This window comes from Perognathus longimembris, chromosome 9, assembly GCF_023159225.1.
Source record: "Perognathus longimembris pacificus isolate PPM17 chromosome 9, ASM2315922v1, whole genome shotgun sequence".
Lineage (NCBI taxonomy): Eukaryota > Metazoa > Chordata > Mammalia > Rodentia > Heteromyidae > Perognathus > Perognathus longimembris.
The window spans coordinates 69,928,575-69,955,813 of record NC_063169.1 but is presented as its reverse complement, the minus strand read 5'-3'; the positions used below and the strand labels follow the sequence as shown (position 1 = coordinate 69,955,813).

The 27,239-nt window shown below is 48.7% G+C and overlaps 1 protein-coding gene and 1 pseudogene across 2 annotated transcripts in view; both read right to left on the bottom strand.

Annotated features, from left to right (window-relative positions):
• Pacrg (parkin coregulated) overlaps nt 1–27,239 on the bottom strand; it is a 353,738-nt gene that overhangs the window by 14,262 nt on the left and 312,237 nt on the right. The gene's annotated exons all lie outside the window — the stretch shown is intronic.
• LOC125357844 lies at nt 21,531–21,624 on the bottom strand (annotated as a pseudogene).

Genomic DNA, 27,239 nt, shown 5'->3' with positions numbered 1-27,239 from the left:
CGAGCCTCCCGCAGCCGGGCCCCTCGCGGGAGGGGGGAGCCGCGGCCGGCGGCTGAGGCGTCAATAAGCACGGCCCTGTGGACTCGGCTTTAAGGTCTGGTGATGACGTTGCAGATCTTTAGAGAATAATAGAGGGAAAGAAACGTGCTCTTTTTTTCTTCGATTATGGGGTACTGAGGAATTGAACCCGGGGCCTCACGTATCGAGGCAAGCCCGCTGCCACTAAGCCACATTCCCAGCCCCCAAATACATGCTCTTACCTCAGCTAAGGAAGCAAAACTTAGTAGCAGGAAAAAAAGTTATGTACGACGTGGAGTGGGTCTTAACACCACCACGGCGAGAGTGAATGTTAATGCAGAATACAAACATTGTGAGATTATTTGAATTTCTGATAGACATGCAAAAGTCAAACTTATAATTGATATAGCCGCTCAGTTCATTAAGGTGAATATAATTTTTGGAGAGATGGTTCATTGCATGTGATCTTTAATTCAGAGTTTTCTGGTTATTTCTTTTACTCTTTTTCCCTTAACTTCCTTTCATGTAGCTATACCATTAGAAGATGGAAGGTTATCAACTAAGAAAAAGCAGGCTATTTGCAGTGTGACTCGCTGAAAGTGACTTCTCTCCTATCGAGCAGCTGCTGGCAGGCCTAATAACTGGCCCAGCCGAGAGACCAACGTGGGATAAAACTCGAGAAATAAACGGCCGCGCTCGTGCGTGGCCCTGTGTTGCAGCCATTCTTCTCCAGGACCGAGTCTTCCCGAAGCTATCGAGCAATCCCGTAAGGTGGTGCTGAACTTGAACCTCAGACATCACCACCAGCACGAAAATTCTGGTGGCTCCCTAAGCTACTCAAAATACCAAACTCCTTTAAGTCCTATTCCATTGTTTTTTGCTCTCACTTTTTATTTATTTATTTACTTATTTATTTGCAGGGTGGGGGCAGTCCTGGGGCTTAAAGGCAGGGCCTGGGCTCTGTCCCTGAGCTTCTGTGCTCAAGGCGAGCGCTCTACCGCTTGAGACTCAGCTCCGCTTTTGGCAGTGTGGTGGTTAACTGGAGATGAGGGTGGTGGACTCCCGGCCTGCCAGGCGCTGCTGTGGAATCTCAGATCTCAGCCTCTGCGTAGCTAGGACGACGGGCGTGAGCCACCAGTGCCTGGCTTTGCTTCATCTGTTCAGAAGTACTTTTAAATTATTGGTCTTAAAAACTGGATAGCTACAGAACGGCCATTTGGAAGTTTGTAAAGGAATCGGTTTGGGGGGTCTGTATTTCTTGCAGAATGAAAGTGGTATGCCACTGGAAATGGGATTCTTCCATAGAAATGGGTCCCCCATTGGCCCAGGGGCCAAGGTGGGGAAGGAGGCTTCCTGAGCTCTGGCTGCCAGCTGCCTGGGGGAGGGGCAGGCTCCTAGAAGGGGGAGGAGGCACTGGGATTCCTTAGGGTCGGGGCTTCTTCAGCTGAAGGGCACTGGAACCACTTGAGGGGCATTTCCTACAACTGACCAGTAATCCTGTTGCCTGGTACCTCTGACCTCTGGCACTGTTTGGTCGTAAACATCTTTTGCCCCATGAAATTCTATATTCAGGAAAAAATAATGAACAGAGCAGACCAAAATTGGTGTGGAATGATACTAATGATATTAATTCTTTTCAATGCATATGTCTTACAATAATAATTAAAGCTTTGCATTAGATGGATGTAGATGACACCGTCTGTTTAATCATGTTTTACTTATGCAATATCCATTTTATATGAACTGATCTAAATTTTGATGCCTACTATGTCACTGTGTCAAGTATCTTAGTGCAACAGGTGGCTTGATTTTAATTCTTGTAATCCCCCGACATGCTTGTTAGACATTTTACAGATGAGTTCCCTGAGGCTGGGAAGGACAAGTCTCACTGCTAAGTATGAAGTGCGAACCACGAAAGGCAAATGTCTTTGAGCATGTTGACCGAGAAATCAACTCTGATGCATTTGAAGGTGATAAAAACATCATTTAAAAACATTTCTTTGCAATGAACATATTATTCAACTAAATGAAAACTTTGGTCTTAATTCTACCTCAACCAGTCATCTATAGCTTCTGAATTACCAGTTCAATGAACGAGCAGTTAAAAATGATCGTGTTGAGTCACTGAGATTGGTAGAATTACCACTTACTCATGTAAGGTATTGTGGTTGGTAAGAATTCAAATGTGATTTAAATGATGGCTAAAAAAATTCCTGCAAAAGAAATGGCACCTGGTTAGGACACTATTTCTTTTGAATTTTCCCGGTGCTTCTTCTGCATCAGCTGTTGTTTTACATTTGGAAAAAATTAAGACAAACCTAACTTTCATAGACTAACTTAAAATGTAAATTTGAGTGGTTTTTTGGTAATTTTTCTTGCTTCTCCATGAGAATAATTTGCTTACAGATTCCATTCTCACTAAGCCCAAGGCTTCCCCGCCCCCACACTGTAATATGCTTTTTAAATGGTTTTATAAAAATATTTCTATGGGGTATACAAAATACTGTGGTGACATAATTTGTTTTACTCCATGCAATTTCCTATAAACACACATAAAACAACATTTATAGCAGATTAACTTTCTTATATGAGATTAAATTCTCATTAATATATTTTTGAATGTTTTATGAAAAATATTTTAATACAAAGAAGTACAATTTCCCCATCTATTTTTACTACAATTGCATTTTTTTGTTTTAGATCATTTTCATTAAAATATCTTCAGTTTTCTAACCAAGAAAGTCAATTCTTTTTCCCCCCCCCTTAAAGAAATAATTGGGTCATATACTGTAATTGCTTTTAGGCTAGATAGTATCTTGGCAAAAATAAAATCTAGGTTGGAACTGGAGGATCAGAAAATGATAAGAAAATATTAATACGAGGCTAAGAGAATATCAAAGTATGGGTCTTGTTATTTTCTTTTCACAGTTATCTCTTTTATATTCATGTTTTTAAAAACATAATTTTTCTAGAACCTTACTTAGTTTCCCAAAATCATTAAAATCTCATAAAAATGTCACGACTCTGTAGGTCTATATTGGCTTTATAGCTCCTATTAAAATGTAATGCTTTTGGGTACTTCTGCTCGCCTTCCCTAACAGGGATGTGAACTGTGACTTGCATTTCATATTACAACAGGTCTTCATTCTCAACTCCCATGTGAAAGTCAGACCCTTCAGTCATCCATCATTTTTGTCTCAATGGCCATGGGTAGCTAATAACTGAAATGTACCAGGCACGTTTTCATAATTAATAACTGTCGACTGTAGTATGGTAACCCGCTGAAGCAGCTGAGGTCTCTGCCTTGCACCCATTCCCTAGCGGTTGTCAGGCGAGATTCCATTGCTGTACACGTTCATGGTTGCACTTTGCAAAGCTTTGCTGGTTTCTTTTCCAGGATCGAAATAAGGCTGGGCCTATGGATAATCTAAACTCGAGAGCACACTTGTGTGCTGCACAAGTGCTTGCTTTCATGCATGTGCACACGGCTGTGTGCGTGCACGCGGCTCTTAGGTGAGCATATAGTCCCTGGCAGAAGGTGCCTGGCTTTGAAGGCCCTTTTCCTGTGCAGGCGAGGTCAACAGCTCATTACTGACTACCGCTCATGCCCTACATGTCATCAGAATCCCCGGAGAACGAGACGGTTCACAGGACTTTCCGGGAAGTACTCGCTGTGAAACCTTTCATATTAAGATAAAAGAGAAGTCAGGGAAAATCTTTCCTCTGGTGACTTAAATAAATGTCTGGATACATTGGGAGGGTCTAAATATTAGACCCTCTGTGATTTTTACATTCGGGATCAATTAATACTTCTTTTGGTCTTTGAAAATCCAAAGCTGCGAGACTGCATGCTTCCTTCCAAGTAGGAGAAAAAAAAAATCTCCTTAAAGGAATTGGAAGAAACAGACCTTAGAATGTACGCAGTTTAACTTACTCAATACCATTAAAGAATATTAAAGCAGCCAATTAGTTAAGGATCACAACTGAATTACAAACTATTTAGCTCAATGACAGTTTCCTCTAGCATTTCCTCCTTTATTATTCAGAATTAATTAACTATTAATTAATTTGTGCCAGTACTGGGGCTTGAACTCAGGGCTTTGTATTCTTGCTTGGCTTTTGCTCAAGGCTGGCACTTGACCACTTGAGCCACCCCCTCCCTTGCGAATTTTCAGTGGTTACTTGGAGATAAAAGTGTCTTGGAGGGGCTGGGGATATAGCCTAGTGGCAAGAGTGCCTGCCTCGGATACACGAGGCCCTAGGTTTGATTCCCCAGCACCACATATACAGAAAACAGCCAGAAGCGGCGCTGTGGCTCAAGTGGCAGAGTGCTAGCCTTGAGCGGGAAGAAGCCAGGGACAGTGCTCAGGCCCTGAGTCCAAGGCCCAGGACTGGCCAAAAAAAAAAAAGTGTCTTGGAACTGTCAGCCTGGGCTGTCTTTGCACCGAGAGCCTCAGGTCGCAGCCTGGAGCCCCTGGCCCTTCCCAGCTTCTTTTGCTTGATGCTTGCGGGCCGACGCACGCGCTGTCGCATGGAAACCACTGGACTGTGCTCCTACTGCCCGTGGCCTTGTCCAGGCAGGAGAGGAGGGGGCTCGGGCCCACGCCCACCCCGCCCTCCAGGGTCCAGGCTGGTCTTCCCGATTCCCGCCTGGGAGGCCGCCTGCTCCCTCATGCTCTGCTCCAGGCTGCCTTCCACGGCAGGAACCGGGCCCCCGTCTGCCCCTTCTCGTCTGCCCCGCTATGCTTCAAATCGAGCTTCCGTGGACTCGGCTTGCGCTACGTTTTCCCACCGGGTAAAGTATGGGAATCTGCCACTCCTCGCGCGATGGAGTTCCGCTCCCGTCGCCTGGCTGGGCCCTTCTTCTCCATGGCCTTCAGGCCAACTCCCTGCTTCCGGCTTTCACTGGAGCACTGGGCTCCGATAAACTAGATGTCACCTAGAGCCACGCGGGGACCCCGACCTTCGCAGTTCTTTGCGGCTCCTTCCAGCTGGGCTTCCCGCCCTGCTTCTGCAAAGGCGGCTCCGCCCTGGCGGAGCGCACAGGCAGACGCCACCCTTCTCCCCTTGACTGTTTGCAGGCGGGGGGGGGGGGGTTTGTGTGGCTTCCCTGGGGCCCTTGTTACCATGGACCCAGCTTTATGGGTGGTGGGGATGTGGTTTGAGGGTCTCCCGGGGCTTTGTGAATGACACTTAATCCCACTGTAAACACCAAGAGAGACCATGTTCCTTGCAACTGTTGTTTGGAGATGGGCCTTCCGGGAGATGATTAGGATTCCTGAAGGTCATTCAGGCGGAGCCGCCATGACTGAAGCCTGGTAGCCATGTAAGAGGAAGAACACACACACACACACACACACTCTCTTTTGCCGTGTGATGCTGGGTACTGCATTGGGACTCTGCCAGCAAGCAGTCAATCACCAGATGCTGGCCCCTGACCTTGGGCTTCCAGAACTGTGGACAAAATGAACACCTTGTCTTTAAAAATTGCCTGCCCCAGGTATTTTGCTATAGTAACAAACACGGCCTAATAAAAATGGACTCATTGTGCAAATACCTCATTCACAAGAATTGAGCTCCTTGAAGACAGAGCCATCTCTGAGTCCTCTGTGTGTACCTGAATTCAGTGAGATTCAGGAAGGGTTGGCTGGGAAATGAGCCTGGAGGACTCATGCCGGAAGGAGAACTGTGGTCCCCTGCCCTGTCCCCAATGGGTGGGTGCAGGGCGTGGGGCGGGGCTGAACCCCCAGCAGAGGGCTCCTCTGCCGATGAGGCAGGAACATGGAACGAGGACCCTGGAGAAGCAACTGGACAGGGACAATGGCAAGAGGAGCAGAAGGGCTTGGGCCAAAAGTTAAGTCAGTGTCTCCTTTCCAAAAGCCATGCCAGTGTCTTCCAGAAAGGAAGTTGGCGTTGGAAGTAGGAGGACTTGTTTGCTTAAGGACTGTCGATCAGGAAAGGAAAAGACCAAAGGGACAGAGCAGAGATAAGAAAGAAGGCCCTGGAAATGGAGCCCTAGTGGTGGTGTCCCTCCCTCCCTGGTCTCCGTCTGTGTTCACACAGAACATGCTAAACGCATGGGTGGGCATCTGACTGCTCAATTCTCCCGGACGCCACTGCGCTCCGAGCTCCTGTGGAGTCCTGACGCACTAACAGGAGCAGTGCTGAACTCTGCTGAGCTGGGCTTAGACATATTACCACACTCAATCTTTGTATCAAAACTGAGAGGTAGCTATTACAGACGATCATGCCAGCTTGAGCTGCAGGTGAAGGAATGGAGAGAGAGAGAAACGGCGTTCCCAGGTCTGAATGGATACCATGAGACCGCCCCACGTCGGGCTGGTGTCTGCCCCACGTCGGGCACAGGCTGTAACAGGGTTCTCAGACCTTCCCCCTGCAACAAGCTCTGAGCCCTGGGCCCGGTCCAAGTGAACTGGGGGCCTGTTCCAAGCTCCGGGCCTGCTTCTTCCTATTAGCACACATTGTTCCCAGGCCAAAGACACAAATGGAGAGCTTTGTGATCTCTATGTTGATAAGCACTTTTAGTTCCTTGGGAAATTCTCTGTGCTATCCAACAGATTACTAACATAAGCTAACTCGGTGAAGACGGCCCCTGGGTTGCTCTGTACATGTGGGCGTCCTTATGCAGACATGACACGGATCCCGGGCGTGCAGAGAACCTGACTTGTGGGTGCGGTCAAGTTTGGGAGGATTCACTCAGTGGACGGGGCATCGCTGCCGTGCCTGGCGTTTACACTGGCAGCGCTTCAGAGTTAGGCAACAGCTGAAAACTCTTCCTTAGCTTTCATTTAGCTCTATTTCAAGTAGATTTTTTTTATTGTTTTAAAACTAAAAATCACATCCAAAATATAGGAGAAAAGTATATGAAAAAATATTTATGAAAGTAAGACCTATGTGGAGTTGAGCTGAGAAATGGACCACTTGTACTTCACAAGCCCATAAGTAGAGTGCCTTGGAGATACTTTTAGCAAAGGAACTGCATAAAGACAGACACCGTTGAACTCGTTAGGTCTGCACGCTTCGAATGAATGCCCAGTCAAAAATGTCAGGGAACCGACGAACACTAAAATCAGAGCACCGGACGACGCTCTGGAGCACGGCAGGTCTGGAGGCACAGAACCCGACATCGATTTGGTGCAAAACAGAACTCACAGGTGGTCGATAGCCACGCACGGACTTCCACGCACGGACTTCCGCGCCGTCGGCACAGTGCTGCGACGCCTCTCCTCGGGCCACCCAGGACTAACGCTCCTGACAAGCAGCTGAGCTGGACGCGCTGTCCCCGACGGAGGGGCGGCGTTGTCACCTGGCGTCTGCTCTTCGGGTCTGGATTGTCTGCCCTGCACTACCGCAATCCCCAGGAATCGTATCTAGGAAAGTCACCATCCCACCCCAAGTCCACGCGTGCTTTGCTTTAGGGTGCCCCCCCCTGACTTTCCTAAAACACATTCAACAGCTTGAACACACTTCAACCCTCACATAAAGCTACTCTAAGTGTTCTTCAAAAAGCATTTTAGGATTTCGAAAAGTTCTGTAGGTATTTTCTTCTTAGAGAGTCAAGAACTAAGATTCAATATTAAAAATTTGGCAGTATGGAGGGCTGGGGATATAGCCTAGTGGCAAGAGTGCCTGCCTCGGATACACGAGGCCCTAGGTTCGATTCCCCAGCACCACATATACAGAAAACGGCCAGAAGCGGCGCTGTGGCTCAAGTGGCAGAGTGCTAGCCTTGAGCGGGAAGAAGCCAGGGACAGTGCTCAGGCCCTGAGTCCAAGGCCCAGGACTGGCCAAAAAAAAAAAAAAAATTTGGCAGTATGGGACTGGAGGTATGGCACAAGCAGTAGAGCACCAGCCGTGAACAACAAAGCCTCGTGAGCTCTAAGGCCCCGAGTTCAAGCTCCAGTACCAGCACCCTCCAACGAAACTGGCAATATCTGTAGTATCGTGAATTCCCACTCAGCGGTAAAGCAGTAGCTAGATTCCTTCTCGTTTGTTCTCTACTTCAAGGTGGAGGAGTGCGGTCCTTGGCGAGCACTGACCGTAAAGCTCTTGACGATCCTGCAGGACTGAAGCATCCCCTCTCCTTTTGTAGATGAGGAAACTGAGGCAGAGAAGTGTTGTAATGGGTTAGGCCAAAGTCACCAAGCCGACAAGAGTGAGAGCCACACCCAGGGGCCCAGCTCTTGTTCCTGGGGCCAGCTCTCGGCTCTTGTCTGTTCTCAGGGACCTCCGTTCCAGAACACCCATCCAGAGGGCGTCAGAGCGAAGGCTGCCTCCTTCGCAGGCCACGTTCACCATCCTGTGACTGGAAGCTCAACCGAACAGAAGGCGGACCAGACAGCTCGCTTCCAATGCGCTCAGGGCTTTGGGATTTCAAGGGCGTGAGGTGAAATTGCAATGGAGAAAAAAGTTGCGAGTCTCTCAGAGTCTCTGTGACTGGCCGCGATAGCAAGTTACAGAGCCATGAAAGCCAACCAGAACTCCAAAAAGATGCTACGGAATCATACCACCGGAACGATGTCTAAATCCTCCGGAAGAAGAGCCTGGGGGCAATCCTCCGGAAGAAGAGCCTGGGGGCCCTTTTCTTGACATTGTTGCTTTATTCTTAAAGACAACAAAAGCAAAATAACTAGTTCTTGTGATATAGTTAATAGTACAAAAATTTCCCCTAACTTTCTAACCGCACACAAATCCTGGCCCTGGCTGTGTAAGTGGGGGTGGACTTCCCAACCACAACCCCCCCCCCGGGGCAAAGCACACTGCTGGGGTCCGTGTCCAGTGATTTACTCCGTGGAAAAGCAGAAACGCTTGCACGTGCCTGTCTGGGAACGGCTGGATGACATGGCCTTTCTCGTGATCTTTACTCAAAGGCTTCGTGTCCTGTAGCACAGGAGCGTCTTTGTACGTTACTCGCTCGTGGGAGCGCAGGCCCATTTTCAGTGATTTTACAAGAGAAAGTCAAACTTTACAAGAACACGCGGAAGAGCTCCGGAGTCTGGAGCAGGCCCTGGAGCTGCGCGAGGTGTGAATGTAAACCCCGGGGGCCCGCGAGGAAGCAGCTGCTGCCCCTCAGAGCTGCTGCCCCAGGGAGTGGCCCAGCCCACACCCCAGTGTGGAAGGCGGGGGAGCCCAGCCCACACCCCAGTGTGGAAGGCGGGGGAGCTGAGCCCCCACCCAGTGTGGAAGGCGGGGGAGCTGAGCCCCCACCCAGTGTGGAAGGCGGGGGAGCCCAGCCCACACCCCAGTGTGGAAGGCGGGGGAGCCCAGCCCACACCCCAGTGTGGAAGGCGGGGGAGCTGAGCCCCCACCCAGTGTGGAAGGCGGGGGAGCTGAGCCCCCACCCAGTGTGGAAGGCGGGGGAGCCCAGCCCACACCCCAGTGTGGAAGGCGGGGGAGCCCAGCCCACACCCCAGTGTGGAAGGCGGGGGAGCCCAGCCCACACCCCAGGGTGGAAGGCGGGGGAGCCCCGGCTCTGGGCGGCCTGGCTCCCCGCTGGGAAAGCTGACCTGTTCCCTTTGCTGGGCAGGAGCTCTTTCCTTTCGTAAGCATGGGGCTGGGGGGTGGGGGGGAGGGGACAGGTATCTGGAACGTGTGCTGCGACTTAGGGGAGCCAGCCGTGTTTCATGCTCTACCTGCCAGGAACCGGCACTTTGCCAAAAAACTCGGCAACCCGACAGCGCTCCTGACGTCCACCCCCGGGCAGCTCGGCGTTGTAGCTCTGACGGGTGGGAGAAACGTTTCCATCCCGATAGCTCAGCAGCCGATGGATAACAGCAGCCTTTAGTGTTAGGTGTAGACTCCGCACGTGCCAGTGGCTGCTTAGAAAATACAGGCTCCGAGGGTCACGAAGGCTGTGCACGGAGGTGTGCGACGCACGTGTACACACCCACGCTTATAAACACGCACACACACGTTGTGTACACAGATTCACGTATGCGTGCCAAGGCATTTGTGTACACATGCCGTTGCACGCAAACACACCTGTGTGCACGCATACTTGTGCACATAAACATGCGCGCACGTGCATACCTCGCGTGCGTATTCGCATAGCGTTGGGGTTTTCGGCCGTGGCGTCTTCCCCCGTGTGGTTTTGTGAGGAGGGACGGCCCAGGTGCGTGGAGCCACCCACAGCCACGGAGGGGTCCACTGGACACAGCCAGACATCTATCCAAAAGATGAGCAGGCACTCCAGGGGCAGGAATTCCAACGCCACGACGGATCATGAACCCTGCCAGCTCTCGGCTGCGTTAGCGCACTCAGTGATAAACACGAGGTTTATACTCGTAGCGTCGCTGTTTTACAAAGTTTTCTAAAACTCCCTTTTAAACTCCAGATTCTATCTCTGCTTCTACCTTGCTTGATTCTGTTCACACTGGGGCTTGAACCCTTGCTCGCACGCAGCTTTTTCTGCTCTGCCACTCGAGCTACACGCTCAACTTCTGTTCCTCCCCCTCTGATGCTCTGTTGAATATTGTTTGACTAGGATCTGTTATTACATATAGTCAACACAGACGCCCTGTTTTGCGTATCAGTAATAAAGTGCGCAGTATCATCCTAAGCCCAGTGATACACGCTGACAGGCGTTCATGGGTGGCTCACAACGGTGTTATCATCCACACCAGGGGTCACATGCGTGAGCTCATCCTGCAGTCTGGAAGATCTTAGAAGCCACCGAACAGCGTACTTCCGCCCATTCTAAGAGACGCAGCCCATCAAGAAGGTCGGGCTGTCAGTAAGCAGTCATTCATCTTTCCACTTGCAGAGATGGCGTTCCCAAACACACAGAAGAGTCCGCGTGGAAGAATCGTCTCGAACGCGATACGCGGGGCCGGAGCCTTCCCTTCATGCCTGGGTGGAGCCCCGGGGGTGCTGCTGGGTCAGATGCGGTGGAACCGCTTTCCTGGGTCCTCCCCATGCCCTGTCTGAACCCCGAAAGCTGGGTTCATGGAGGCCAGTGACCCACCGCAGGCCTGGTGCATGGGTGGCCGGCCCCCCAGGGCCCAGGGCCCTTTCTGGGCTCTGCCTTTCACCTCCCAGGGCCCAGGGCCCTTGCTGGGCTCTGCCTTTCACACTCCCGCAGGCCGGAACTCCATTGCTTGGTGTTTGAGCCACGTGGAGAAGCATCTCCATAGGATGGGCTTCCTCTACGAAGCACACTGAGGACGTCACTGAGAACCCAGCAGCTCCTGCCCAGGGCCCGCTGCCGCCTCCCAGAACCCCGGCTTGCTTTTCTGTACGAGGGCAGGTGCGTGTGGGGCGGGGGTGGGGGGGTGGGGGGTGGGGGGGGCGGGGGTGAGGACACTATCACTTAGTATTTTGTAATCCTCTCATCATTTGAACTGCCGCTGTTTAAGAGCATTTCCAATGGTCCTGTTTATTAAATTCTATGTGGGTTTGTCTTTGATTGGAAATATTCAAGTTATTCACCTATTAACCTGGGGTATTGTGTCTGGGGTATCCTAATATGGAAAACACAACCTTAATGCATTAGCCACTTCTTTGCTTGTTCCATCAGCACAGCTTCTATAGCGCTCTGTGTGTGTGTGTGTGTGTGTGTGTGTGTGTGTGTGTGTGTGTGTGTGTGGTGTATCTCTGTGTGTATGTGGGGTATGTGTATGTGGGGGGATGTGTGTATAGTATATGTGTGTGTATGTGTGGTGTGTGGTACTGGGATTTGAACTCAGGTCCCCCACCTGCTAGACATATGTTCTATCACTTGAGTCACTCTTCCAGCGTTCCATTTCTTTTGAATCAAGCTTGTGTTTGGAACTTGGGAGTTTTTGTGAAGATGATTAAAGAATTCAGGACCTCAACGATGCTTCTAACGCGGGACAGAGTTGTGAAGGGCAATCCTGCTTCTCCACCTTACACCCACCCGTGCGTGACCGGGATGTCTCGATGGACAGACAGCCTTAAAATGAAGTTGACTTTGATTTATCTCACGGAATCATGCCGGATGACACTGCATAACAGACCCAGAATCACTGTTGAATTCTACACGCAAAAGCAAAAGCACAAATTGCCAAGAGTTGGGGGTGGGAAGCATTTCACAATGTATTTTACTTCACCATCCTAAGTCTTAGGGATTGAACTCGGAGCCTGTGCCTGCTTCAGCACCTCACAATGTGAGAGCTCCGGTCCCCAGGCGTTCTGTCTTTATTTCATCTTAGAAAGAGGGTGAACACTGTGTATCACGTTGCACCATTTGTGTATGAGAGCAGCTCAGAGCAACAACAAAGGCTGTTGATCAACAGGAAGGAGCTGGAGGAACAGACTGGGTGGGAACTCGTGGAGGGGGTAGGAGGGAGGGTAAAGGCGGTTGAACACTGTTGAGAGAGAACAGATTTGCAACTCTGAAAGCAATACAAGGACACTTCTGGGGATGCTGCTTTTTAGGGGGAGCAGCCAGGGAGCGAGATTGAGGGAGTGAGATTGGTTGGGATACAGTGTAAATATTGTGTGGATATTTAACAAGAATTTCCTCCTCCCCCATAACTGATATAAGCCAACAAACAATGTAAACACATAAGACAGAGTCTCCCTAACTCTGCCTAGAATTCGGCCTAACCCTCTGAGTAGCTGGGATTACTGGTTGGCACTACCATACTGCCTCTAGGCTCTTCTTTAGTTTGGTCTACAAATGTTTCCGCAAAGTTTGCATTGGTGTCAGGTCAGGCCTGGGCTACAGGAGGGCTTGCTGAGCTAGCCCTGTGGTAACCTGTATTTGTAGAAGGAAATGGTGCTTCCAGTAGCTTTTTAGGTCTAAAAGGAAGCAAACAAAAAGGCACAAGTAGTTGGAGGAAGTCTTTTTACAGCTGAATCCAAAACGATGACAATGATTTCCCTTTTATGAGATAGTTTGGGGAATAAATAATTTTTGTATGGAGCAAGTTGGAGACACCGGAGGCACCATTTGACTCTCGGCTTTGTTTAGCTTTTCACTTTTTGACTCGAAGAACACCAATTTGGCCTGAGGGGTAGTGATGTTTTTTTGACTATGTAGTGAAAATCTGTTTATTAAGCTGACTATGATATAATTCATGTATCACCTCATGGGCTTTGATTTACAGTCTGTGTAGTAAGTGTTATACTTTTTACTTTGGTTTAAACTTCATAGCAGTATTTGAATTCACTATTCAATGAGGAAAAGAAAGATATTTTGTTTTCTTTGAGACATCCAAACAGGAGTGTGTGTGTGTGTGTGTGTGTGTGTGTGTGTGTGTGTGAGAGAGAGAGAGAGAGAGAGAGAGAGAGAGAGAGAGAGGGAGGGAGGGAGGGAGGGAGGGAGAGAGACAGTACTGGGGCTTGAACTCAGCTTGGGCACCATCCCTGGGCCTTTTTGCTCAAGGGTAGCACTATATTATTTGAGCCACAGTTCCACTTTTGCCTTTTTGCTGGCTCTCTGGAGATGAGTCTCACAAACTTTTCTGCCTATGTTGGCTGTGAACCAAAATCCTCTGATTTTAGCCTCCTGAGTAGCTAGAATTACAAGGGTGAGCCACCAGTACTTGGCTAAGAATCTTTTTACAAGAAAAGGCAAACAAACAAAAATTTTTTAAAAACCCAGAATATTCTCAAAGTATTAGGTAAACCAGAATACTCAAATGAATACTCTTATTCCAAATCATTTAACCTAGAGACAGTATTTTAAAACATTCCCAAAAAACTTGGTCTGCCTCTTGTGGACAAGCTTCTCATCTTATTTTTCATTTTTAATTGTTATTCTAAAGGTGATATATAGAGGAGCTACAGTTACATAACACAAGGAAGAGAATACATTTCCTTTTGGACAATGTCACCCCTTCCCTCTCCCATCTTATTTTGATCGTGAATGTTAAATAGACTAATTTTAGTAAGAAAAGAAAGCATGCTGTCGATATATTGGTTAAAGTTAATTAAATTTGGAATGCATATTAAAATTTGGAAGGCTTCATTTCTTTTCCTATGTTGTTTAAATTAGTGGATCAAAGGTTAACTCAATACAGCCTGACATGTACTGAGTATTTCAATTACTTACCATTATTCTATGAATGCTGTATTTTGCTCAGAACTGGTAGTTATTGAATATCACTGTTTAGGTTTCATCATTGAAACGATGAATCTGAAGGTTGGTTATAGATTTGCATCTCTGAAATTAAATGTACATCAACTAGATTTCATAAAGCAAACACAAATAGATTCTACCTTGATTTTCAGCTATCATTCCTTAGCCTTCCTGTTGAAGAATTTTGACACCCCCTTGCCCTTCAATCTAGTTTACCTCAGGTTGCAAATTTACACTTCCTAGGGTACAGCCCCCAGCAGACAACTGTTCCTCTTGCCCCAGCCCAGAAAGCCACCTTTGGTCACTGAGGGTAGAACCTGGGTGAGGTTTGCTCCTCCAGCATTTGTGCTTCCTTAGCTTAGTCCCACCGTGGTTATGATAAGAGGTGGTAGTGCATTTAGGAGAAGGGGCTTATCAGGGGGCCGAGGTCATGAGAGCACTGCCTTCAAGAGGGGTTAGAGTAGTTCTCATGGGGCCCCGAGTGAGTCCTGGCTCCTGTCTTGTTCTCTCTCTCTCTCTCTCTCTCTCTCTCTCTCTCTCTCTCTCTCTCTCTCACACACACACACACACACACCTGCTGTGCTGTAGGGCAGCCAAGGGACCTTTGTAAGAACCAGTGCTGTGTGGTGGAAACTTTCAATCTTCAAGCCTGGGAGGGAAATAAACCTCTTTTCATTATAAAGCACTCAGCCCCAGGTATTTCATTAGAGTAACGGGAAAACAGACAAATACATCTGTTGGAACAAAGTCTTAAATCTTCCCCTTGCAGTTCAAAGCCTGCCTTTGATGGTAAGATGGGTGTTCCTTACTCCCGAGGCTGTTTTTCTCCTACACCTCCTACGCCTCCCCCTCCCTCCTCCACTCCACAGTGGGATAGACCCAGTTTGCCTTGTGCTTTTTCCAGCACTTGCTTGCGCTGGTTTCTGGACCCACAGCAGCCGACTCTACGAGCAGACACACCAAACCCGTCCTTCCCCGTCTCGGGTCAAATGCCATCGCATCCATGAGTCTCTGACAGGAAGAGCTCCTCTCTTCTACTCCAGCTGTGATTTTAACTCGACTTCTCGTGAGATCACTTCCTGCCATGCATCATTACGCACACGTGGAGAGCTAAGTGCTTGCGTTCCCCACAGTTCCTGTGCTGAGGATGAACCTCGAGCTCAGCCACGGGTGAGGATGAGGCGGGTGTGGGTGAGATCGGCGGGCGAAGCCTCGATCTCCAGGATGAGCATCTCTCCCTCCCCCCTTCCTCTCTCTCTCCTCCTCCCTGCCTCTCTCCTCCTCTTCTCTTCCTCTTTATCACTCCTCTCTCTCTCTCCTTTGTCCCTCTCTCACCTCTCTCTCTCCCTCTCTATCTTCCGTCTCCCTCTCTCTCCTTTCCTTCTCTCTTCTCCCACCCTCCCTCTCTCCCCCCCCCCCTTGCATTGCCCACGAGCACAGCGGAGAAGACAAGGGAAGACTAAAGAAGAAGGCAGCGCTCAAGGCAGGCGCCCCGTCTGGACGGACGGGCCCTTGGTGTGGGACTCGTGGCCTCCGGAATGGAGGGGCTGGGCATTTCTGCCGCAGCGGCCACGGCCTGTGGCCCCTCCTCAGGGCAGCCACCGTGGACTAAAGGAACGCGTGACAGACGATCTGCTCCTTCCGGAAGACTCCTGAGAGGCAGTGCTCCTTGACTCTGCTCACACCTTCCGGCTCCGTGCGCAAGGGTGCCCCCGGGAGCCTGAGTGTGACCAGGGCCGGCCCAGAGGCTGCGTGTGGAGGGCTCACCGGCGGGACAGTCGGCCCGGCCCACGGCAGGGACGCGCAGCGGAGCGCGGCGAGAAGACCCAGCGCAGGACATGGAGGCACGCTACTTCCTGGGGGTGATGGGCTCAGAACCTGTGGCGGGAGGGGAGCCCTGGGCAGCAGTCATGTTGACAGTGAGCCCGGGAAGATGCCAGGGACAGGGCCCAGCGGCCCAGCGACGGCCCCAGACTGCCTCGAGGTGGGACGGTCCCTCCAAAGTCTCATGGGCAAATGACCCGACGCACAGCACAGCAGCAGTGGCTTTCCCAGGAAGCTCAGCGTGGATGACTTCGTTTAATCAATTTGGTTTAGGGAAGCAGAGAGAATCATTCTTTCCAGATCATTTAATAAAACAGAGACAATTTATCTTTCTGGACTGGACCTCCTCTCCCAGGAAGCTTTTCCAATTAGCTGGAAAATCCAACTCATTGGAAAGGGAATGACTTGAAACAAAAGGCAGCATAGCGTTGATATTGTAAGAAAAAAATATGGAAAGGGAGAGAGAAGCTAACCAGAGGAAAGATAGTTCCCCAGTAGCCAAAAAATGGTGAACCCTCTGCTGGAATGTTAAAACTCAATTTATAGAAGCTGATGAAGTAGATGAGGACGTCACAAGTATGACTAGAGCCCTTGAAGCAAAAATGCAAGATGTCAGGGAATAGCTTGAGGAATAGCCAGAGGACATGAAAGATGAGGTCCCTGAACCTAAGGACAGAATAAAAGAAAAAAATTACAGAGATGAAGATGGAATGGAAAGGAGCAAAGGAAGAAGACATGCCAAAGGCACAGACAGCAGGGATTAGAAAAATCAAGCATAACTGTATTGCAATAGAAACCTAAGTGGTAGTAGATATATGACGTAGAGGAGAAAGACATGGAAAGTTTTATTTATTTTTTTGATGCTACTGAGGTTTGAACTCAGAGCCTTGGATTCCCTCACCCTTGACTGCAGTCCTTCTGTGTATACTTTCCATGTAGCTGCATGACAGGTGCACCACCACTCTCCAGTAGCGCCTGGCGTGGAGTCACACGATCTGCCTGTGTCAGAGCCCTTGAGCTCGGCCTCCTGTGAAGCTGGGGTGACAGGTATGAGCCACCCTGCCTGGCTAAGCATAGAGATTTCAAAAGCACAAGGAATTGGAGACCTTGAGAAAGGAAACTCTGCAAGGATAAGGCAGACACTGACATTTTCAATCAAAGCTTATTATTCTTGAAATGAAAGTAGAGCAGTACCCATGTTTCCATCAATGCGATGCTATTACCAAATGCCTTGGGTAGGGTAATGTATAAACCACAGAAGGGCTGGAGGCTGGAAAGTCTGACATCAAGGAAGCAGCAGGTTTTGGCATCGAATGGGGATGCTTTCCTCATGGATGGACTGTCCCCTACAGATGCGCGAGTGGTCTAAAGACACTCCCTCAAGACTCTTCAATAAGGCACCAGCCCATTCATAAGAGCAAAGGGTCCCAGTCAGCTTCCGGAGGCGGGGCCTCTTTATACCACCATACCGGACATTGGCAGTCAACACATGCAGTTCAGGAGGGTGAAACGTTCAGCCCACGGCAATGCACGGCAGCCCACACCCTGTGTGCCGGGAAAAACTGACCAGACCAATCCACCCCTGGGGGAAGGAGAAGGTTAAAGGCTGGATTTGCAGCTCATCTTCCATGGCCGTGTTGAGTCTCCAGAAAAGCATGGAGAAGGGAAGGAAGAGGGGTGGAAACGGCAGATCTAGATTCCAGAAGACATCATGAGGCACAAGGCCAATCCTTAGACTATGTAGTAGAGATCCATGACTGAAAGCAACATCTTGCACCCACACCCGGAGACCCCAAACCTGCCCTTCCTGAGCGCTTCTGGTCCGGGGGCGATGCTGGCGGGGGGCTTCGTGCTTCCCCATGGTCTACGTTACTTCTGTCTTCTCACTTATCAAAAAAGGGTCAGACTCCCAGTTCTTGGGAAACTGACCCTTCATGTCATTTTAACCAAGTCATATCCTACTTTATTGTTTTAAATATGAAGAAAAATAATTAGGGAGCCAATCAAAAAAGACCAACTTGCTTACAAGGAAGAAAATTTGCTCGTTTCAGAACAGCAGAGAAATGCTCATGCAAACTAAAGAAAATAAAATATGTCAGATTTTAGACCCGGTAAGACTGTCATTCAGAAAAGCCAAATGGTTTAGAAAATGTGTGGCCTCCATAAGAAAGGGACTGGGAAACAGAGCTCAGGCAGCCCAGACGCAGCCGGAGAGGCTGCTGGCAGCGTTGTGCTCAGCTGAAGAATGAGGACTCACGGGAAGTGGAGATTAGGTCAAGAAGCAGAACATCAAACATCAATGTGGACACAGAGAGAGACCCAGAACAAGAAGAAAAAAGGCTGATGGGCACACGGGAGGTTTCCAGACTGCCTTAGTTGTAATAGTTGGGGAATATAGAATATCAATTAGGGCTAGGGGGCTGTGGCTCAGGTGGTAGAACACCTGCCTAGCAAGCACAAGGTCTTGAGTGCAAACCTTAGTATCGCCAAGAATAAAAAGAATATCAGGTAGAGTTACCATATATATATTTTCCAATTTCAAACAGTTTGAAAATAATTCTACTTAATAGTCATAAGGGTGAATACCAAGTAATGAGGTTATTTAAATTGCTTTCAGGTCGAAGAGGAAATATAATCCAGAATTACAAATTCAAGAGAAAGCAGCCTAATGAAATGCTTGCATATCAGAAGCTCTAAAAATGCTCCCTTAAGCGCTCATAGTCTACGGCATTTCCTGAAGTGCTTAAGAAAGAGCTTAAATATTTGTATGAATTAACAGTAAAGAATTAAACTAACTTAAAGATTGAGGAGAGATACAACAAAATGGAAAACATGGAATCAGAAGGAATCTTAAAATGTTTACCCTAGGTTTGAATTCAGGGTCTCACACTTGCCCATCTGGTGCTCTACCATTTGAATCAATTCTTCAGCTTGGCATTTTGCTAGTTGTTTTGGAATGCACTTGAGTGGATTTTTTTTTTTTTTTTTTTTTTGCCCAGACTGGCCTTGAGCTGCATTCTCCAGATGTCAGCCTCCTGAGTAGCTAGAATTAGAGGCATGAGACACAAGAGCTTGGTTCAGAAGAAACATTTTTTTAAGTAAAAATTGAAATTATTTGAAAGACCAAGATCAAAAGAATAGAAGAACAAACTAAATGTAAATGAGTTTTCAAAGACAAAAAATTTAAAAAGCCAATAGTTAACCTAATTAAGAGGAGTAACGAAGATAGAATTAAAAGAGACACAGGACATGAGTTTGTTCAATTGTAACTATTAATCTGCAAGTAGATTTGAAATGCAGATATGCCAGAAAAAAAATCCATGAAAATTAAATTGTCAATATTAACCCCCAGAACAGTCAGGATTTTTGTTAATCTATAGGAGAAATAGAGAAGGTTACTAAAGAGTTATTCCTTTCCTTGGGGGATGGGATGTGGGGGGGCGGGGGGGGGGGAAGAATCACTAGGCCTAAGCGTATGAATTCTACAAATGTAGCTGACTCATACACTCCTAAATAAAATCGCAACGAACAAAAATCCGGCAATACACTAAAAAACAAGGTCATAGAGTTTACTTCAGGCGTGAAAGAATAATGTGTTATTATGAATTCTATTAACGAATGTGGTCATATTGAGGCTGTAACTGAAAGTGTTTGTTATTTCGATCGACGCTGACAAGGCACTGGATGCTTTTCAGCAACCATTACTGATTAAAAACGAAACGTGAAGAGGTGAACACTCCCTTTGCAGGTGGAGGTAAGCATCCCCCAGCGAGCACCGCGCTTCCCGCAAGCCCATGCGTGCCCGCCAGGGCTCCATTGCCGCCATCGGATGTTCCCGCTCACATCATACCACAGACACTCGCCAGCACCACGGCACAAGAAAAAGACACAGAACTTAAAACTTAGGGAAGAGAAAACACAGTAACAGCATTTTGGAGAACACTTACGACTGGAAAAACCAAAGGGAATCGACAGAATAATCAAGAGACTTCAGTCGGGTGGTGGGGTTGAAAATGATGACTTTACCCCTCGGTAGCTTCCGTAAGATGTGCAGGAAGGAACCTTCGACTCAAGATCTCATGAGAAGCAGCCAAGGAAAGACATGTGTTCTGGGATTTGAAAAACTGAGCAGCAAAAAGATGTCAATTCTACTCAAGCTAATTTTTAAGTTCAAAGAGGTTCCAACACAAATGCCAGTACATTTTTAGTTTTAACTTGACAAATTGGTCTCAAATTTCATATAAAAATTCATGAGCAATACTTGCTAGAAATATTCTTTAAAAGACCAAGCAATTTGTCTGTGGGTAGTTAAGAAACACCATATATTAAAGCATGCAAGCATGTACCGTATAGGCATTTAATTAATTTAAAACTGCCCTCTCCAAACCATAGTTATAACACGGACTATTTAATAAATGATGTTGGTACATTTGGGTAGCCATCTGAAAAAAAAAACAAAACAGGTTTGGATCCCTACCTCACACCTGATAACAGTATAAATTCCAAAATAATTTAAGTAGGAAAGTAGAATCATGGTAGTTCAAAGTAAATTCCTATATAAACTTGAGTTGGGAAGGCCCATGAAACTATGACTCAAATTCTAGAGGCAAGGACGAAAGGGATTGGCCCAATCCATTCAGAAGTTCGGTTTAGGCGGTGGCTCACGCCTACAATGCTAGCTACTAAGGAGGCTGAAGTCTAAGGAGCATGGTTCAACGCCAACCCAGGTAGGAAAGTCCATGAGACTCTTATCTTCAGTTAACCACCAGAAAACTGGAAGTGGTGCTGTGGCTCAAAGTGGTAGAGTGCTATCCTTGAGCAAAAACGCTTAGGGACAGCACCCAGGCCCCGAGTTCAAGCCCCATGATCGACAAAAAGACAAAGGGAAAGTTTGGCTTTATCTTCTGCGGGGGAGCCTGTGGGGCTCACATTTGGGTCTTTTGTGGGTTTTTCTTTTTCTGTTGTGGTGTTGTTTGTAGGCATTTTGAGAGAGAATATTTTTCATGTGATAAAATCAATCTTTTCCTTTAGGGCTTCTTTCTTAGGTGTTATATTGTCCCTATTATATTTGAGGTTTAAAAATTACTTTCTGTTTCACATTTAACGTGTCAAGACACCTGTACTTTAAATTCTTAATGATGGTGAAATAGGACCTAGTCCAAAAAAAAAAAATCCCCAGAGAGTTGGGGTTTGAAGGCCTGGCACTGTATCTGATCCCCGCCCCCCCCCCCCCCCCCCACACACACACCAAGGCGAGGGCTCTACCACTTGAGCCGCAGCTCCATTCCTAACTTTTTGGTACTTTATTGTCGATAAGAGTCTCGCAGACTTTCCTGCCTGGGCTGACTTCAAACACATATCCTCAGATCGCAACCTCTTGAGTAGCCACTGGGCCTGGCTTGAGTACTTTAAACATGTTATTAGATTTACTTCTGTTACAGTGTTAAGGCCAGCCACTTGAGCCACACTCCCATCTCTTTCTTTTCCTTTGCTTTGGAGACAAGGTCTGACTATCTCTGTCAGAGACAGCCTCCAGCTCAAGACGTTTTTGCCTCAGCTTCCCGAGGAGCCGGGATTCTAGGTATATGTCACCACGCTGGGGCTAACTGGGTTTTGCATTTTATAAAATACGCAACGCTTCACAAATGTGTGTATCACCCATGCGAATCTTCTCTGTATCGTTCCTATTTTGGTATTTGCACTGCCAAAGCAAGTGAGCACCGCAGCGGGCTCTATGTTTTCAACGATTACTTGTGATGGAGTGAGCTACGCATTTCGTCTTGGTGTTTCCTGGTGTACGACTCCTCCAGCTCTTGGAGTGTCCAGCGGCGGGTGCTCTGTGGGCTCACAGGATGGCTGGCGGGCTCCGTGGAGCTTCCGGATGGAGGCTGATCACAGATGAGGGGGGTGTATCAGCTCCCCTAAATGTGGGCGCTTTAAGGAAGGTGAATATCCATGTGCTAGGGGAGGGGTGCACCTCAGTTCTATGTGGACAGAACCTCCTGGGCCGCAGCACTTCCAGACCTGACCCTCAGCGTCTCTTCTGGCTTGTATCTTTGTAAATGTCGCTTTGTCACTGGGTATGGTACACACACCTGTAGTCCCGGCAAGTTGAGAGAGGCTGAGGTGAGGTTGAGGCCAGCCTGGCCGACACAACAGGACCCTGTCCTGTTAGTCACGTTTCCCTTGTACACTGATGGCGCAGAGGGCTTTCCCGAGTCCTCTGAGCGCGCGGCCACTGCGACACATGAATTGGGTGGTGGAGACTTGGTGTGGAGGCTGATCAGACGTGCAGGTGACCCAGGCTGGGCCTGCTATGGGACCCAGGGCGGGAGGGGGCGTGTGGGGACGGAGCCGCCACCTGGGATCTGACCATCACCAGGCAGGAAGTGGGACCGCTGACAGGACAAGATTTCCAGCTGGGAGAATTCGGGGCGTTCTGCAGGGCTCTTGTGGGTTGTGGTGGGAGAGGAAAGTGGTTTGCTTTCCTTACACACCGTCGTTCTCAGCTTATGTCTACAGACGATGGAGCAAAAGCTCTGTGCTTTTCCCCCTTTCCTTTTTCTCACCAACTTATACTTCACATGAATACTCAAACCACTTTGTCGGAGGAGAGCCATGAAAGTGTTGCTCGTCGGGGTCTTCACTTGGTGAGGTGAGCATCTTTATTCACGCTAACAGTGGCGTTCTTGCTCACTCTGGATGACATGAAGGAACCCGCTGGAAAGGAATGAGGCAGCTTACAGACTGCAATTAAAAGGAGAAGAAGCAGTTCTAGGAAGGGACGCCAGAATTTTGAGAGCCTCCGGGTTACAAATGACAGGACCAACACCCAGAGCACTGTCTCCGTCACTTCCGGTCCTCAGGACAGCCCACAAGCCTGAGTCCTCAGTGGAGGGCCCCGCCCGACTGGCTCCCATGCCCACGCAGGCCGGGTGGGAAGGGCCCTTGGCTCTCCTGCTTGTCTTCTGCTGTGGTGGCATGCTGATGGTCTCTGGAGGCAGTAAACACTGGCTACCACTGCTGGGTGGGCACACAATGTGACGGTCTCAACATGAGTCGTTCCTACTAGAAAGTTCTGGCTTTCCGTCACCCGCATTGTCCTCTGTGCTCTTCAGATGCTTCCTTCACACTTGGAGACTTCATGCTAAGTGCATTTCATACTAAGTGCGTTCTGGAAGTTGCTCAGTTGACCTCCTCCAAGGGATCCTGGAAAAAAGCTGAAATTCCCAACTAGCTGACGTGAAGATCGGTAAATATCTTAATTCATTTGACAAATGAGATAGTTGTTACAAAAAGGTAAGTGTGGTCTGAAAAGTATGAAATACCCGCTTGAACACATTGGCCTCTCCTGGTCTGTCTGCCTGTCCAGGTCCTGGACTATGCTATAAATGGTCCTATTAGGGTCCAAAGTAAAGGAGGAACAAAAAGCCCACGTCCGGAACATCAGGAGGAAAAGATACTGGAGAGCAATTTATGGGTAATTTCTTAAATTTTAAGGAAGCACAGATAAAAATAAAACTCATATTCCGGCAAATATGGTGTCACAGATAACAGAACATACTGAGACAATTGAAAAAGACCAGGAATTTGCTGTCAGAAAAATCTGAATGTGAAACTGAACATCCAAAACTTTCTTGTGAAAGTAACAAGGCGATAGTGATTATCACTATATTTCTGCTTATAGAAACGGGAAGTTATAAATCATTAAGAGACTTTTAATTTTGAGGTTTTTAAATTGATGACTAGCTAGACGATTACAAGATTTCACTGTTCTCAAAGTATAACTTACTTTTGCTTTTCTGTTGAATTTGATTCATTTAAGATCAATGTGCTGCATTTTAATATAATTTAGGAATGTTTTTCTAAAATTACGGTGGTATTTTCCAAAGTGACATATCGCAGATACCAACCTCTTATCTGTGAGTTCTAAGGACTCCTCAGAATGAAAAATGACTTGGGAGCAAAAAGAACTGATTACTCCTTAGCATTTCAGGCCCATGGTTGCTGCGAAAGCATGTGAAATATCAAAGTGACCAATCTGAAAAGAACGTCTATTAAATTGAAATGAGTAGTAATGGATTAGCGAGAGACTGTGTCCAAGTCTGCTTGCCTAGCCAGCCTCTGACTCTCAGAGAGCAGTTGATGGGAGGCGGGCACAACACGTTCTGAGAATGGCGATTTGGAAACGCTTTGGAACAGAGAAGCAGAGTTACGCATAAAATAATGACTTTTTGACCCAATGTTTACCGCGCGCTCCCGGCCCCCCACCCCTGCCAACGAGGGAGGAGGGATGGACGTCCGCCTGGAGTTCGGGGCTCGGCCGGCCAAGGGGGGGCTCGGGGCCTCCCGGCCGCGCAGGGCGGGGGTGGCTCACCTCTGCTCCAAACACGTGGTGAGTTGGTAAAGACATGCGCGCAGATTGATGCGGGGTCCCGCAGACAGGTCGGGCTCGGAAGGGCTGGGCGATGGCCGGGTCACAGGGCCTGGGCCCGGCCTGCGTCCAGGGGCGCGCTCCCCACGAGGGGCCCCGCACGCGTCCAGGGCGCGCTCCCCACGAGGGGCCCCGCATGTGTCCAGGGGCGCGCTCCCCACGAGGGGCCCAGCCCGCGCCTGCGTCCAGGGTCGCGCTCCCCACGAGGGGCCCCGCACGCGTCCAGGGCGCGCTCCCCACGAGGGGCCCCGCATGTGTCCAGGGCGCGCTCCCCACGAGGGGCCCGGCATGTGTCCAGGGCGCGCTCCCCACGAGGGGCCTTGCATGTGTCCAGGGCGCGCTCCCCACGAGGGGCCCTTGCATGTGTCCAGGGCACGCTCCCCACGAGGGGCCCCGCATGTGTCCAGGGGCGCGCTCCCCACGAGGGGCCCAGCGCTTGGGGCAAAGGCGTCAGGCCGCGCCGTGGTGCTTGGGCTTCTGCCCAGGCCTCCCGGGCTTCGGCTGAGCTCGGGACGAGGCCTCACCACCCAAGGCCGCCATTTCCCTAACAACTGCGACGCGGGACGGAGGGGCTGGAGCTCGTGGGGCGGATGGACGTGGGGCGGGAAGTCCCTGTCCACGGTGGGGGCCCCCGTTCAGGCGCCCCAGCGCAGACCCGCGGGGGGAGGGCGGAGGGGACTTCGGCCCGTACCCGCGGGGCCGCGGCCGCCTCCGGGAGGGGTGACCCACTGACCAGCGGTTCATTTCCTCCGCGTCCCCGCCCCGAGCACGCACCCAGGCACGTGCTGTGCAGAGGAAACCATCAGCAAATGTCAGGGAACAGTAAGGTTAGGGGTCCCGGGAACATGGGAACACTGCAAGGCTCCAGAATCTTCCCTCGGCTGCTGGACTCTAGCTCCTGGCCCTGCACCCCTTTTAGCCTCCTCCTGAGAAGCCCCCACAGGACAGGACTTCCTTCCATCCCTGTCCCTCTGACCCAGACAGAGAGGTCAGAATCGCAGCAGACAAGTGACTGGGTCCGAACCTCGAGTCTCCTCCTCCCCGTGCGCCCTGTTCACCGGCACTGCCGCGGCACACGGGCCCTGGCGTTCAGAGCCGCTTCCTGATTTTCACAATGGTCCCATCCTTTCTGCAAGAGGAGAACCGCCATTGTCCAGTCTCCAGGCCTAACTCCCACAATGGCTGCTTCCAAGCATCTCAAGAGTGCAGGAGGAAGAATTCACCAGAGAGAGACCTGTGGGAGGAAGTGGCGCTGTCGCTCAAGCTTGAGTGAAAAAAGCTAAATAATGGACAGCAGCTGGCCCCTGAGTTCAAGCCTCCATACTGGCATAGAAAAAAAAGTCTATCTGTCTATCTATCTGTCTATCTATCTATGTATATATGTAATATCATGATGGCTTTAGAATATCTTAAACATAGGTACGAACTCAATGGAACACAAGTGACTTGTTAGGAATTGGTCTCTTGCTATTTTTCATGAAAAGATAACTGGAAAGTGGTGACAGAATGATTTTAATGCTAAATAATTGGATATACACCAATATCCATTTTAATTTATGGATCAAATTATTATTTCCAGAAGCTAAATGTATGGTAGTCAAAACATTATGAAATTAATCTTTGATTCAGAATTGAGAAGCATTCTATTATGGTAAAGGCTGCATATAAAAATTTAAGCTTTTTCCCCCCATTTACTAAAATAAAATTTCCATGCAATATTGAACGGTAATCTTTCACTGAAAGATTTCCAATTGTCTTACTATATTCACGTGTTGGCCAGCTACTTAGAAACAACTGCTTGTTTTAAAGGGAGAATAGGAAAGTTTGCGTTCCTGCAAGGAAGCCGGGTGCCTGTGGTTCTCTCCTATAATCCTAGCTAATTGGGGATCCCAGATCTGAGCATTCATTCCATTTCAAAACCAGCCCTGGCAGGAAAGTGCATGAGACTCTTAGATCCAACTAACCACACAAAAGCCCCGAGTAGAGCTGTGGCACAAGGGACAGAGCACCAGCTCTGAGCGAAAATAGCCGAGGGAGAGTGCATAGGTCTTGACGTCGAGCCCCAGTATTGAAAAAAACAAAAAAAGGAGAGAATACAAGCAAGTGTGTGTTATTGAAAGAAGTTAAGAAATGCCTCATACCTGAGTTATAAATCTTCAGAGTTAAATAGAGCAACTTTGCTTCGTCAATAATAACAACAGTAATAAATACTTCATATATTCACCAGTGACTTCCAAATTATTCGTATTTGCTAATGCATTTAATTCTCACAGCCATCTCTAAGGTAGGAATGAATATGCTCACTCTTGTCTCCATACATGAGACCGTCCACATCTCTCCGGACATGAAGGCACTGGACATGGGGCCCAGGGGGTGACTTGGTTGCTCCCTGCACTTTCCTGAAAGGCAGAGGGCCGGCGCCTTTGGCTCAGCCTCCTTCAGCCCAGGGAAGAGGGTATGCAGCCGCCCCCCAAAACAAAGCTAGTAGCCATCTCAGGGGCCTGCATTTGCCTGTTTATTCTCATTCCTTTGAGAAACTAAGAATTGCAATCACCATTTTGTAGTTCCTAACTGCTAATTTTGCTTCTGTAAATGGCTTTGCGGCTAAGGACCTAGGCAACTCCATATTGTACTAAGACCCCATTCGGTACCTGACCTTACTGTAGGCCCTACCCCCCCACCCCTCGCTTTCCAGTAAAGACTATAAAACGCCCTGGGGCAGAGAGTTCTCAGAAAAACCATAAACACCCATAAGAGTAACGGGCAGAGAAGAAAAACAAGTTTTGGGGTTACCAGAACTCCCCCACCCAGGTGTGGTTTCCAGTATCTAAAACCCTGCAGCTGTGCACGAATCCCCCTTGCTACACCCCTATGGCTTAACCAATCAATTGTAAACGC